Genomic DNA, 14238 nt, shown 5'->3' with positions numbered 1-14238 from the left:
ATCCTCACAGAATGCTGACACCAAAATTGGAAGCATCAGGGAGGCCTTGTTTTTTTGTTGGTGACGTTGGGTCCTGGTGCCGTCACTGAAGGAACCTGGGGTGCCTCAGCAAGCTTGAGAGCTTTTTCTTGCTCGTCAGGCGCCCACCCCACATCATGCTTCAGCCAGCCATCAGGCTCCCACATCTCAGCGGGATCATCAGGCTCCCACGCCTCAGCCGGTTCGCCTGGCTCCCACGCCTCTGTCGGTTCGTCGGGCTTCTACGCCCCAGCCAACTTGTCCAGTGCCCATGCCTCAGCCGGCCCGCCAGGCTCACCCAGGTGGGACGCCGGGTGGAGCCCCTGGGGGGGAGGGTAATGTCAGGCCCTCTGGCGTTCATGTCCAGACGTTGTTCCTGTCCTGTTTCATGTCTGTTGTCTATTAAATGTTCTCCCTGTTCCTGCTTCCTGTCTCCAGCATTGATCGTCACAGTGTTGAGAAAATGGAGACTCAAGCAAGTTCAGTTAATACACAGAGAGTGGGTGCTGGTTTAATTGATTCAGAAAACAGGTACATGATACGTAAAAACCTCAGTTTCAAGAGGTTTTCTGATTGAGGAAAAACTCCAGGTTGTACTTAGCCTATGCGTCCTCCTGAGACGACCCTTTGTTGTTTCCCTGAGTGTAGGTGGGAGTAGTTATAATAGATAGCCGGTGTCTGGAAACACAAACAATTTGTTCACATTTGAACATCTTGGCCATGTTCTGTTATAATCTCCACCCGGCACAGCCAGAAGAGGACTGGCCACCCCACATAGCCTGGTTCCTCTCTAGGTTTCTTCCTAGGTTTTGGCCTTTCTAGGGAGTTTTTCCTAGCCACCGTGCTTCTACACCTGCATTGCTTGCTGTTTGGGGTTTTAGGCTGGGTTTCTGTACAGCAGTTTGAGATATCAGCTGATGTACGAAGGGCTATATAAATAAATGTGATTTGATTCTGGGCTCACAGTGACATTGTGTGTTCCAAATGGCACCCTATTCCCTATGTAGGACACTACTTTTGACCAGGGTCAGGGTAGGTTCAGGTCAAAAGAAATGCACTATATAGGGAGTAGGGTGTCATTCAGGACACCAAACAATGGATAGGAATCCAGAGTGAATAAGTCTGTGGAGAACTGGGGTCATCAGGTGTCTCAGTTTCCTCTCCAGAGGTCATGCCAATGGCACCCTGTTCCCTACATAGTGTACTACTTTTGACCAGAGCCCTCTAGTTCCTTATCAAAAGTAGTGCACTATGTAGGGAATAGGGTGCCATTTGGAACACATGGAAATAGAGGGATCGTTAATGTTGATGATGAGCATTACATCATTGTTTTGAAGAGGGGTATTTGTGACATCTGTATCAGACGCTAGCTCTGGAACTTAAAGAAACAGCTGCATTTCTGTTTTTGCAGTATTTATAAATTGTTCTTTTAAAATGTGATTATTTTACCCTGTTCTCACCTGTTTGAAAGTTGATTTAGTTTGACTCTGGTGTTTTCAATACCGGTATGTCAATTTAAGAAGCTTTCGGACAGGTGAAAAACCATCCTACTAGTGGCTAATAAGGTTAATGTCAAGCCCTGAAAAGTATGAAAATAAATCTTGCTTTGAGCCACAATCCTGTTGGCAACATTCAGCCAGTCATGGTCACACTCTCTGCTTGAACAAGCTGATTACACTCCATACAGGTTGCGTTCCACTTATTAAAATGGTGCCGGAGGAAATGGCAGCAGTTTTAAGGGCGCCCAACCAATTATGCTATTATGTTGGTTTTTCGCCTTATTTGTAGCTTATTTTGTAAGTAATGTTTCTGCCACCGTATCTTACGGTAAAAAAGAGCTGTATATCAGGACAGCGATCACTCACCTCGGATTAGACAAAGATTTCTTCTTCAACAAGCAGGACTCACAGGACATTCTCCTAACACCCGACAAGGCCAACATCCCAGTTATTTGCAAGAGGAAGAGGCAGGTACAGAGGACACAAAGTGGGATGCCTCGTGAGGATCCGCAGAAGGCGAGTGAGAAAGCTGCCGTTACCGTCAATATTACTACCAACGTGCAATCATTGGACAATAAATTAGACGAGGTACGATCATGAATATCCTACCAACGGGACATCAAAAGCTGTAATATCCTATATTTCACGGAATCGTGGCTGAATGATGACATGGATATTCAGCCAGCGGGATATACACTGCACCGGCAAGATAGAGCAGCACATTCTGGTAAGACGAGGGAGGGCGGTCTGTGCATAGTTGTAAACAACAGCTGGTGCACGAAATCTAAGGAAGTCTCTAGATTTTGCTCGCCTGAAGTATATATATATATTGAGTATATTGTGATAAATTGCAGGCCACACTACTTGCCTAGAGAGTTTCAGCTATACTTTTCGTGGCTATTTATTTACCACCACAGACAGATGCTGGCACTAAGACTGCACTCAGTCAGCTGTATAAGGAAATAAGCAAACAGGAAACCACTCACCCAGATGCGACACTCCTAGTGGCTGAAGACTTTAATGCAGGGAAACTTAAATCAGTTTTAACTAATTTCTATCAACATGTTAAATGTGCAACCAGAGGGAAACATTTCTAGATCACCTGTACTCCACACACAGAGATGCGTACAAAGCTCTCCCTCGCCCTCCATTTGGTAAATCCGACCACAACTCTATCCTCCTGATTCCTGCTTACAAGCTAAATTTAAAGCAGGAAGCACCAGTGACTCGGTCTATAAAAAAAGTGGTCAGATGAAGCAGATGCTAAACTGTTTTGCTCTCACAGACTGGAACATGTTCCCAGATTCTTCCGATGGCATTGAGGAGTACACATTAGTAACTGGCTTTATCAATAGGTGCATTGAGGACGTCGTCCCCACAGTGATTGTACGTACATACCCCAACCAGAAGCCATGGATTACAGGCAACATTCACACTGAGCTAAAGGGTAGAGCTGACGCTTTCAAGGTGTGGGACTCTAACCCGGAAGCCTATAACAAATCCTGCTATGCCCTGCGACGAACCATCAAACAGGGAAATCGTCAATATAGGGCTAAGATTGAATCATACTACACCCGCTCCGACGCTCGTCTTATGTGCCAGGGCTTGCAAACTATTACAGACTACAAAGGGATGCACAGCCGGGAGCTGCCCAGTGACACGAGCCTACCAGACGAGCTAAATCACTTCTATGCTCGCTTCTAGGCAAACAACACTGAGGCATGCATGAGAGCATCAGCTGTCCCGAACGACTGTGTGATCACGCTCTCCGTAGCCAACGTAAGACCTTTAAACAGGTCAACATTCAGAAAGCTGCGGGGCCAGACGGATTACCAGGACGTGTGCTGACCTACTGGCAGGTGTCTTCACTGACATTTTCAACATGTCCCTGATTGAGTCTGTAATACCAACATATTTCAAGCAGACCACCATAGTCCCTGTGCCCAAGAACACGAAGGCAACCTGCCTAAATGACTATAGACCCGTAGCACTCACGTCCGTAGCCATGAAGTGCTTTGAAAGGTGGTAATGGCTCACATCAACATCATTATCCCAGAAACCCTAGACCCACACACATTTGCATACCATCCAAACAGATCCACAGATGATGCAATCTCTATTGCACTCCACACTGCCCTTTCCCACCTGGACATAAGGGACACCTGTGTGAGAATGCTATTCATTGACTACAGCTCAGCGTTCAACACCATAGTACCCTCAAAGCTCATCACTAAGCTAAGACGCTAAGGACACTGGGACAAAACACCTCCCTCTGCAACTGGATCCTGGACTTTCTGACAGGCCGTCCCCAGGTGGTAAGGGTAGGCAACAACACATCTGCCCTGCTGATCCTCAACACGGGGGCCCCTCAGGTGTGCTTGCTTAGTACCCTCCTGTTCTCCCTGTTCACCTACGACTGTGTGGCCAAGCAGAGAGACCTGGCAGTGTGGTGCCAGGACAACAACCTCTCCCTTAATGTGAGCAAGACAAAGGAGCTGATCGTGGACTGCAGGAAAAGTGGGGCCAAACAGGTCCCCATTAACAGCAACAGGGCTGCAGTAGAGCGGGTCGAGAGTTTCAAGTTCCTTGGTGTCCACATCACTAACACATCATGGTCCAAACACACCAAGACAGTCGTGAAGAGGGCACGACAAAGCCTATTCCCACAGGCAGTGTGGAGTACAATAGAGATTGCATCATCTGTGGATCTGTTGGGGCGGTATGCAAATTGGAGTGGGTTTATGGTTTCTGGGATAGTGGTTTTAATGTGTTGGTGTTGATGAATGGCTTTCTATCAAAGCTTAAAGAATTTTAAAAATAATATTGTGCAAATATTGTACAATCCAGGTGTGCAAAGCTCTTAGAGACTTATCCAATAAGACTCACAGCTGTAATCCCTGCCAAAGGTGATTCTAGCATGTATTGCCTCAGGGGGGTGAGTACTTATATAAATTAGACATTTCTGTATTTCATTTTCAATATATTTAGCATAAAACAACCTTGTCATTATGGGGTATTGTTTGTAGATGGGTGACAAAATATATATATATTAAATCCATTTAGAATTCAGGCTAGATGCTGATCTTGGGTCAGTTTTGCATTTGCTGATCCTAGACCTGTACAAAGGGGAAACATAACTCCAAAGCTCACAAGACATCCTGTAATGGACTGCAATGCATCTCAGGAAACGTTAGCTTGAACCAACCAGAAGGTGGCACTGTTACTAAAGCAACTGCATACCGTTCTGGTTTGCTTCCCAGTTCACCATATGCTACCTACCCAGGCACTGCCGAGGCCTCTTTTTAAGACTATGGTTTCAAGTTATTGTTTAGAGATTAAGTGTTATGAAGTGGATAACCATTTCCTGTCCAGGTTCTCCATGGTACATTCACTGCAATTTCCTCCTGAGGTGTATTTGTCTTGTTTTATCCTTCCTGACTTAAAAATAATAATAATAGTGTGCACATTTAATGTCTCATGTCCTAAACATTTTTTTCATACTATAAACCTAGCAGCATTTAATGTGTTAACTTACACAATAACACTTAACATTTGGGAGTAGGTGTTTTGTTCTTAGTTTTTTTATGCCCTTGGGCTGTGGTCGTGAAGACAACTGCACATGGTTTCATTCTATTTCAGTAATGTAATGTGTTCATTCTGTCTGTGTGTTCTTGTTTCTTGTCTTTTGCAGGTAAGTTGCTGTTCCAGTCCTGTTGTATGGTTGTGGGAGTGGCAGTGTCAACTTGGAGCCAGGTAATGAAGGAGGGCAGAGAGAGGGTAAAGTGCAGGAATGGTGAAATGGGCACATAAAAACAAAACGTATATACTGCTCCCAAAGTGTTTAATGAGAAATTGACAATGTTTCCGGGGTGCTGTACTACTATGGCTGATCCTGTAAAACAACACATTTCACTGCACCTATCTGGTGTATGTGAAAATATAAAAAAATGTGTCTTTGTCAGGACAAGAAGTGCAGAAGTGTGCCTTGAGAAAGATTATCACATCAACCTGTCTCTCTAATACAGAAATAAAGAACGCATGTCATGTTTTTTCCCCCAAAGGCTGGGAGTAAGGAATCTCTATGTGGTCTTGTCAGACTGAATGATTTATCAAGATCCTTAAACGCACTGTATACTGTACGTCTATTGCCCATTGGTTGATGTGTGCACACAGCTTGATTTCTCAGAGTCGAAAACAAGACCCTGTAGCAATGCTGTGTCTTTCATCCTTTTTATTTGTCTATTCATTGCACTGAGTCAGCATACTTTACGTACTTTGCGTCCCAAATGGATAGGGAATAGGGTGCCATTTGGGTCGAAGCCTACCATTATGGATTAATGTCATCTTCAAAAAATGACTGCCATTTTGTTTGAACTTCACCTCTAATAATAATGATTGGCAAACCTGTGCACTAAGGTACCATGATTAAACACATGTCACCCTGTCATACACAAATACGACACGTTGAGTCATAACTCAATCAGATTTACCCTGCGTCTCAATGGTTCTGCCCACCAGGAATGGAAGCTAGCAGTCATTTCCATGCTGTGATGTTACGCCTGAGTGAAGGGGCAGGATAACTCAGTCACTGCATCCACTTACGGGCCATTCAAGTGGTCACTGGGTAAAATAGCTTGTCTCTGGAGAAGTTTTAAGCATGGACTGCGTCCCAAATGACACCATAGTGCACTTTTGACAATTTGACAACTTCCTCTGCATATTTTAGATACCCCTTCCACTCTTATGTAAGGCTGCTTTTTGCTTCTGCCTCCACTTATTTGCAGTAACTCACGTTTTTCATTTTTCTCCCACTGACATTTATCTTTTGAGTTATATAGCCTTCAATCCTTCACCATTCTCATTGCTCGAGCTGATTATTATAAACCCTCTCAGAGAGAGGGCCAGGGAGGCACCTCACAGTGTACAAAAAATGGCCAATCTTCCTTCCAGAACATAGGAGGGGAGTGGGAAGGGCCTCATGGGAAGATTGCCCATTTTTTGTACACTGTGAGGTGCCTGACGAGATCCATCATTTCTCTCATAGGGGTGTTAAGTCTAGTGGCCCTCAGACTGCAAATGCAGCTCAGACCGTGGAGAAACGTTTTTTGTTAAAGCAGTGGGCTCTCTCACTGTCAAAAGCTGGGTTTACAAGGTGGGAAAGGCTTTATATATGACCCTGCTAATGGCCCTCTATCCACGAAGAGCCAAGAAAAAGACCACCTATCACATATTCAGCCTGAGTGGAGCAGCCACTGTTAGTGAAACATAAGTCCTTTGTGTGTCCTTTCTGCTTTGTTTGTCAGACGGTGATGATGTCCATCCCACCACAAAGAGTAATGATATCCGTAATCTTTAATGGGCTGTGACTAGGCCCTGCATTCCCAGCTGTGAGAACAGAGAGAGGAAGGAGGTGGGTTTTGAAGGCCCCAGAGCAGTCATGGATAAAAGAAATACCAAGTTTAACTCTGTGAACAAACTAAAGCTCAGTCAAAGCCAGGTGAACTTGACAACTACTGTACTCCGTCATTTGTTGTTTTTCTCACCCTGTTAAAGTGACTTTGTTGGACTCTTGCCAAGGAGCAGTGCTATTAGGATTGAATGTGTACTGCTAAGGGGGCTTGCTTCAAGTGTGCTTCTATTGGTTGAGCTCTTCTGGACTGGAGCAAGCCTATTGGCTCCCCAGCTATATAGTGTGGTCTTTACACAGCAAAACCTGCTAGTGTCACTGGGGAAAGACCACAACTTCAAAGCCAGCAAACCATGAAGGCCAGAGGATTTCCTCAAATGTTTGTGTTTCTTGTTTGAAGAAGGCATATTCTTCTTGGTCAGTCTTTTATTTGGGTTTTGTTTTTGCAAACAGCATGCTTACTGAACACAGTACCCTATGGCTCAGTTACTGGTCAGTAGTAAAGACCACACAGACAGCTTCCTTGTCAGATTATTATGGAATGGATGGACCACCAGGTTGTTGATCTTTGCTGTCTCTAAACTAAAGCATTTGTTAATTTCAATGCTGGCTTGTCACAATGTGGTATGGCTAAAATCGTGCCAACTTCGGTAACGAGGAAGCAGATTAAATAATTTAGGAAAACGTTCCCGACCACAGCTCAGGGTGAGGGGGCTTGCAAAAGTAAAGACTTTTTATTTTCATAACCATCATGAAACCAGATTGTATGTGCCAGATCCTGTTGGCACTGACAATATACCAATCCTCAGGCTTGTACGATATGATATATCCCAATAAAAGTACAAAGATGGCTATTAATCATTAGGATCACATCACAGGATGAGATCTTAGCCATGCTCGCTTCCAGGAAGAGTTATCAATCAAATGTATTCATAAAGCCTTTCTTACATAAGCTGATGTCACAAAGTGCTGCACAGAAATCCAGCCTAAAACCCCAAACAGTAAGCAATGCAGATGTGGAAGCACGGTGGCTGGGAAAAACTCCATAGAAAGGCCGGAACCTAGGAAGAAACCTAGAGAGGAACCAGGCTATGAGGGGTGGCCAGTCCTCTTCTGGCTCTACCGGGTGGAGATTATAACAGAACATGGCCAAGATGTTCAAATGTTCATTGATGACCAGCATGGTCAAATAATAATATTCACAGTGATTGTAGAGGGTGCAACAGGTCAGCACCTCAGGAGTAAATGTCAGTTGGCTTTTCATAGCCGATCATTCAGAGTGTCTCTTCCGCTCCTGCTGTCTCTAGAGAGTTGAAAACAGCAGGTCTGGGACAAGGTAGCACATCCGGTGAACAGTTCTGGGTTCCAAAGCCGCAGGCAGAACAGTTTAAACTGGAGCAGCAGCACGACCAGGTGGACAGGACAGCAAGGAGTCATCAGACCAGGTAGTCCTGAGGCATGGTCATAGGGCTCAGGTCCTCCGAGAGAGAGAGAAAAAGAAAGAGAGAATTAGAGAGAACATACTTCAATTCACACAGGACACAGGATAAGACAGGATAAATACTCCAGATATAACAGACTGACCCTAGCACCCCGGCACAAACTATTGCAGCATAAATACTGGAGGATGAGACATGAGGGGTCAGGAGAGACTGACAATGATACACCCGGACAGGGCCAAACAGGCAGGATATAACCCCACCCACTTATAAGCCCACCCACACAGCCCGCACACCACTAGAGGGATATCTTCAACCACCAACTTACCATCCTGAGATGAGGCCGAGTATAGCCCACGAAGATCTCCCCCATGGCACGAACCCAAAGGGGGGCAACCAACCGGATAGGAAGATCACGTCAGTGAGTCAACCCACTCAAGTGACGCACCCCTCCTAGGGACGACATACAAGAGCACAAGTAAACCAGTGACTCAGCCCCTGTAATAGAGTTTGAGGCAGAGAATTCCAGTGGAGAGAGGGGAACCAGCCAGTCAGAGACAGCAAGGGCGGTTCGTTGCTCCAGAGCCTTTCCGTTCACCTTCACACTCCTGGGCCAGACTACACTCAATCATAGGACCTACTGAAGAGATGAGTCTTCGATAAAGACTTAAAGGTCGAGACCGAGTCTGCGTCAGATGGATAGGCAGACCATTCCATAAAAATTGAGATCTATAGGAGAAAGCCCTGCCTCCAGCTGTTTGCTTAGAAATTATAGGGACAGTAAGGAGGAGGAGGCTTGTGACTGTAGCGTACGTGTAGGTTTATACGGCAGGGCCAAATCGGCAAAACCAAATCGGAAAGATAGGTAGGAGCAAAACCATGTAACCCATGTAATGCTTTGTAGGTTAGCAGTAAAACTTTGAAATCAGCCCTAGCCTTAACAGGATGCCAGTGTAGAGAGGCTAGCACTGGAGTAATATGATTAAAAAAATGTGGTTCTAGTCAAGATTCTACCAGCCATGTTCAGCACTAACTGAAGTGTATTAAGTGCTTTATCCAGGTAGCCGGAAAGTAGAGCGTTGCAGTAGTCTAACCTGGAAGTGACAAAAGCATGGATACATTTTTCTACATAATTTTTGGACAGAAAGTTTCCGATTTTCAATGTTACGTAGATATAAAAAGCTGTCTTTGAAACAGTCTTGATATGTTAATCAAAAGAGAGATCAGGGTCCAGATTAATGCCCCAGGGCTTTCACAGTTTTATTTGAGACGACTGTACAACCATCAAAATTAATTGTCAGATTCAACAGAAGATCTCTTTGTTTCTTGGGACCTAGAACTAGCATCTCTGTTTATTCCGAGTTTAAAAGTAAAACATTTCCCGCCATCCACTTCCTAATGTCTGAAATACAGGTTTCCAGGGAGGGCAATTTTGGGGATTCACCATGTTTCATCGAAATATACAGCTGTGTGTCGTCCGCATAGCAGTGAAAGTTAACATTGTGTTTCCAAATTACATCACCAAGAGGTAAAATATATAGTGAAAGAATAGTGGTCCTAAAATGAAGCCTTGAGGAACACCGAAATGTACAGTTGATTTGTCAGAGGACAAACCATCTACAGAGACAGCAAGGGCGGTTCGTTGCTCCAGTGCCTTTCCGTTCACCTTCACACTCCTGGGCCAGAAAAACTGATATCTTTCCAACAGATAAGATCTAAACTCGTGCTGAATTTGTCTGTGTAGAACAATTTGGGTTTCCAATCTCTCCAAAAAAAGAATGTGGTGATCGATGGTATCAAAAGCAGTACTAAGGTCTAGTAGCACGAGGACAGATGCAGAGCCTTGGTCTGACGCTAATAAAATGTAATTTACTACCTTCACAAGTGCAGTGTCAGTGCTGTGATGGGGTCTAAAACCAGACTGAAGCGTTGCGTATACATTGTCTGTCTTCAGGAAGACAGTGAGTTGCCGTGCAACGGCTTTTTAATTTTGTTTGCAGAGGAATGGGAGATTCGATATAGGCCGAAAGTTTTTCATATTTACCGGGTCAAGGTTTGGCTTTTTCAAGAGAGACTTTATTATTGCCACTTTTAGTGAGTTTGGTACACATCCGACGGATAGAGAGACGTTTATTATGTTATTAACCTTACCTAACGATTGCGTCTGAAGCTGGGCTTGCAGCACAGCTATACTCGCCAGAAGGCGATCGTTCTCCTGTATATTATGAGTACAGCGACTGCAATTCAAAACAAAGTTTATTTGTCACGTGCGCCGAATACAACAGGTGTAGACCTTACAGTGAAATGCTTACTTATAGGCCAATAGTGCAAAAAGTGCAAAAAAGGTGTTATGTGAACAATATGCAAATAAATAGTACAGTAGTGAGGCTATAAAAGTAGCGAGGCTACATACAGACACCGGTTAGTCAGGCTAATTGAGGTAGTATGTTCATGTAGATATGATTAAAGTGACTATGCATATATGATGAACAAGAGCGTAGCAGTGGCGTAAAAGAGGGGTTGGCGGATGGCGGGACACAATGCAGATAGCCCTGTTAGCCAATGGAGAGCACTGGTTGGTCGGCCCAATTGAGGTAGTATGTACATGTATGTGACTTTGCATATATGACAAACAGAGAGTAGCAGTAGCATAAAAGAGGGGTTGGGGGGCACACAATGCAAATAGTCCAGGTAGCCATTTGATTACCTGTTCAGGAGTCTTATGGCTTGGGGGTAAAAACTGTTGAGAAGCCTTTTTGTCCTAGACTTTGCACTCCAGTACCGCTTGCTATCCGGTAGTAGAGAGAAGTCTATGACTGGGGTGGCTGGGGTCTTTGTCATTTTTAGGGCCTTCCTCTGACACCGCCTGGTGTAGAGGTCCTGGATGGAAGCAAGCTTAGCCCCAGTGATGTACTGGGCCATACGTACTACCCTCTGTCGTGCCTTGCGGTCAGAGGCTGAGCAATTGCCGTACCAGGCAGTGATGCTACCAGTCAGGATGCTCTCGATGTTGCAGCTGTAGAACCTTTTGAGGATCTCAGGACCCATGCCAAATCTTTTTAAGTTTCCTGAGGGGGAATAGGCTTTGTCGTGCCCCCTTCATGATTGTCTTGGTGTGTTTGGACCATGATAGTTTGTTGGTGATGTAGACACCAAGGAACTTGAAGCTCTCTACTTGCTCCACTGCAGCCCCATCGATGAGAATGGGGGCTTGCTCAGTCCTCCTTTTTCTGTAGTCCACAATCATCTCCTTTGTCTTGATCACGTTGAGGGAGAGGTTGTTATCCTGGCACCACATGGCCAGGTCTCTGACCATGTGGTACGTCTCATCGTTGTTGGTGATTAAGCTTTCCACTATTGCGTCATCGGCAAACTTAATGATGGTGTTGGAGTCGTGTCTGGCCATGCAGTCATGAGTGAACAGGGAGTACAGGAGGGGACTGAGCGCCCCTCAGGGGCCCCAGTGTTGAGGATCAGCATGGCGGATGTGTTGTTATCTTCCCTTGCCACCTGGGGGTGGCCTGTCAGGAAGTCCACTCAACATTGAGAAGTGCTTGTTCTCAGTGCCAGAGATCGACTTTCGGTTCCACATGCCAGCCCGAGGGCTCTCGCCGCTGCTGTCAAACGTGGAAGCCGTCCATCTTGTCGCAGAACCGACATCTGCTAACAACTTGCCTAATTTCTGGGATGGATGGGTTACTACATGCACTTTCTGCTCCAGTACTCAGCCATCACTTCCCCATGGCATCATCTTGTCGCTACCAATCCCTGCAACCGCTGAATAGCATAGCGCAACAGTCAAATAATATTACTAGTTAATATTCCTATTCATGAAATCACAAGTGCAATATTTTGAAACACAGCTTAGCCTTTTGTTAATCACCCTGTCGTCTCAGAAATTATGCTTTACAGCGAAAGCAATCCAAGCGTTTGTGTAAGTTTATCGATAGCCTAGCATAGCATTATGTACACTTAGCATCAGGAAGCTTGGTCACGAAAATCAGAAAAGCAATCAAATTAACCGTTTACCTTTGATGATCTTCGGATGTTTTCACTCACGAGACTCCCAGTTACACAGCAAATGTTCCTTTTGTTCCATAAAGATTATTTTTATACCCAAAATACTGACGTTTGTTTGTCGCGTAATGTTCAGAAATCCACAGGAAAGAGCGGTCACGACAACGCAGACGGAAATTCCAAATAGTCTTCATAATGTCCACAGAAACATGTCAAACGTTTTTTATAATCATTCCTCAGATAGTTTTTAAAATATATATTCGATAATATATCAACCGAGTGTGTAGCTTTTTCCATAACAGCGGGAGGAACAATGGCCGCTTCACTCAATTGTGCACCATCTCACTCTGAGAACCCCCACATCTCCACTTACGCAATGTGATCCTTCACACTCATTTTTCAAAATAAAAGCCTGAAACTATGTCTAAAGACTGTTGACACCTTAGGGAAGTCACAGAAAAAGGAATCTGGTTGATATCCCTTTAAATGGAGGACAGGCACGCATAGGAGGTTTCAGAGGTTTCAAAAGAAGAGGCTCTTCCTGATTGGATTCCAACAATTATCTAATTTAGAAGGCTAAAATCACATTGCTATCTTTTCACAAATAGTTTAATATTTAATCATGTAAGTTTTACAACATTTAGATGTCAATCTGATAAATGGGACATATACATTTGTAGAGTTTTGCGTTATCTTGTTATACCATCTTTAACCGCTTGAAGCTAGGGGGCACTATTTTTATGTTTGGAAAAATAACGTTCCCAAAGTAAACAGCCTATTTCTCATGACCAGATGCTAGAATATGCATATAATTGACAGGTTAGGATAGAAAAGTCTAACGTTTCCAAAACTGTAAATATATTGTCTGTGGGCATAACAGAACTGATATTGCAGGTGAAAGCCTGAGGATAATCATATAAAGTTTTACCCAGTCAGTAACCAAGCCCACGTGAGCACATACATTATGCCAACAGGATGGAACGTCCCTTTTTCCGGAATGCATAAATCGACTGCTAACAAAATGTACATTAGACCAATATACATGCAGCACGAGCTGAATAGGTTGAAATGGTGGCAATTTAAATACAGACCAGAGTCACCAACATTGTGAGATGAATGTTACGGAATGGTTAGAAACTCTCAACACGAGTGAAGAAAATCTCTGGAGACCAAAAGATGCCGGGTTGCTGCCGGTGTGTAAGGTGGTCCTAGCTGTACCCTGAATAATCAACCATTGAGACCAGAGAACGTGAGCATCATCCACACGTTGAAATGGTTTACAACTACAAGGCCAGAAAATGGTAAGACCCTCAGCAACTCGATGAGTGAAGAAGGCAAAAACTATACTAAACATTCTGTCTGACAGCTGGGTAATGTAAAGTAGTCTAGAACTTTGACCAAAAACACTAGTTAGATCTCATCAAAAGACACCTTGTGTGTAGCTCTGAAGGATCCAGTCTAATGAACACTCACAGACAAAGACGCCTACTACAATTACAAAGGACAATGTGACCTTTGGTGGACAAACCAGAGACGAACTGACTCCCCGTAGATGGACTGGGGGATTTCAACAGAGAGACAACAAAGACATACAAGCATAAATATGTATTGCATTTCTAAATCCGAATGAGCGGTTGTTAGGGTGCTAAATATCCATATTTACGATGAACATATTTTCCACATGTATGTACAATAAGCCCACTGTCTGTCTCTCCCGCTCTTTCTTTCCCCACCCCTTTCATTGTGTATCAAGCCGTCACATTGGTTTAGTCCACTAGGGACTTTTTATTGCATTATGTTAGTAATAAATGTATACCGTGTGTTTATGTATTTCTGTGTGATTATTTAGTTAGTTTGT

At 44.2% G+C, this 14238-nt stretch overlaps 1 pseudogene; it reads left to right on the top strand.

The window, feature by feature from the left end:
- Positions 1-14238, top strand: part of LOC110487689 — a 139818-nt pseudogene that overhangs the window by 835 nt on the left and 124745 nt on the right.

This window comes from Oncorhynchus mykiss, chromosome 32 (assembly GCF_013265735.2).
Source record: "Oncorhynchus mykiss isolate Arlee chromosome 32, USDA_OmykA_1.1, whole genome shotgun sequence".
In the NCBI taxonomy this organism is placed as follows: Eukaryota; Metazoa; Chordata; class Actinopteri; order Salmoniformes; family Salmonidae; genus Oncorhynchus; species Oncorhynchus mykiss.
Note: the sequence above shows the minus strand (reverse complement) of the source record. Positions and strands in the feature narration are given on the sequence as shown.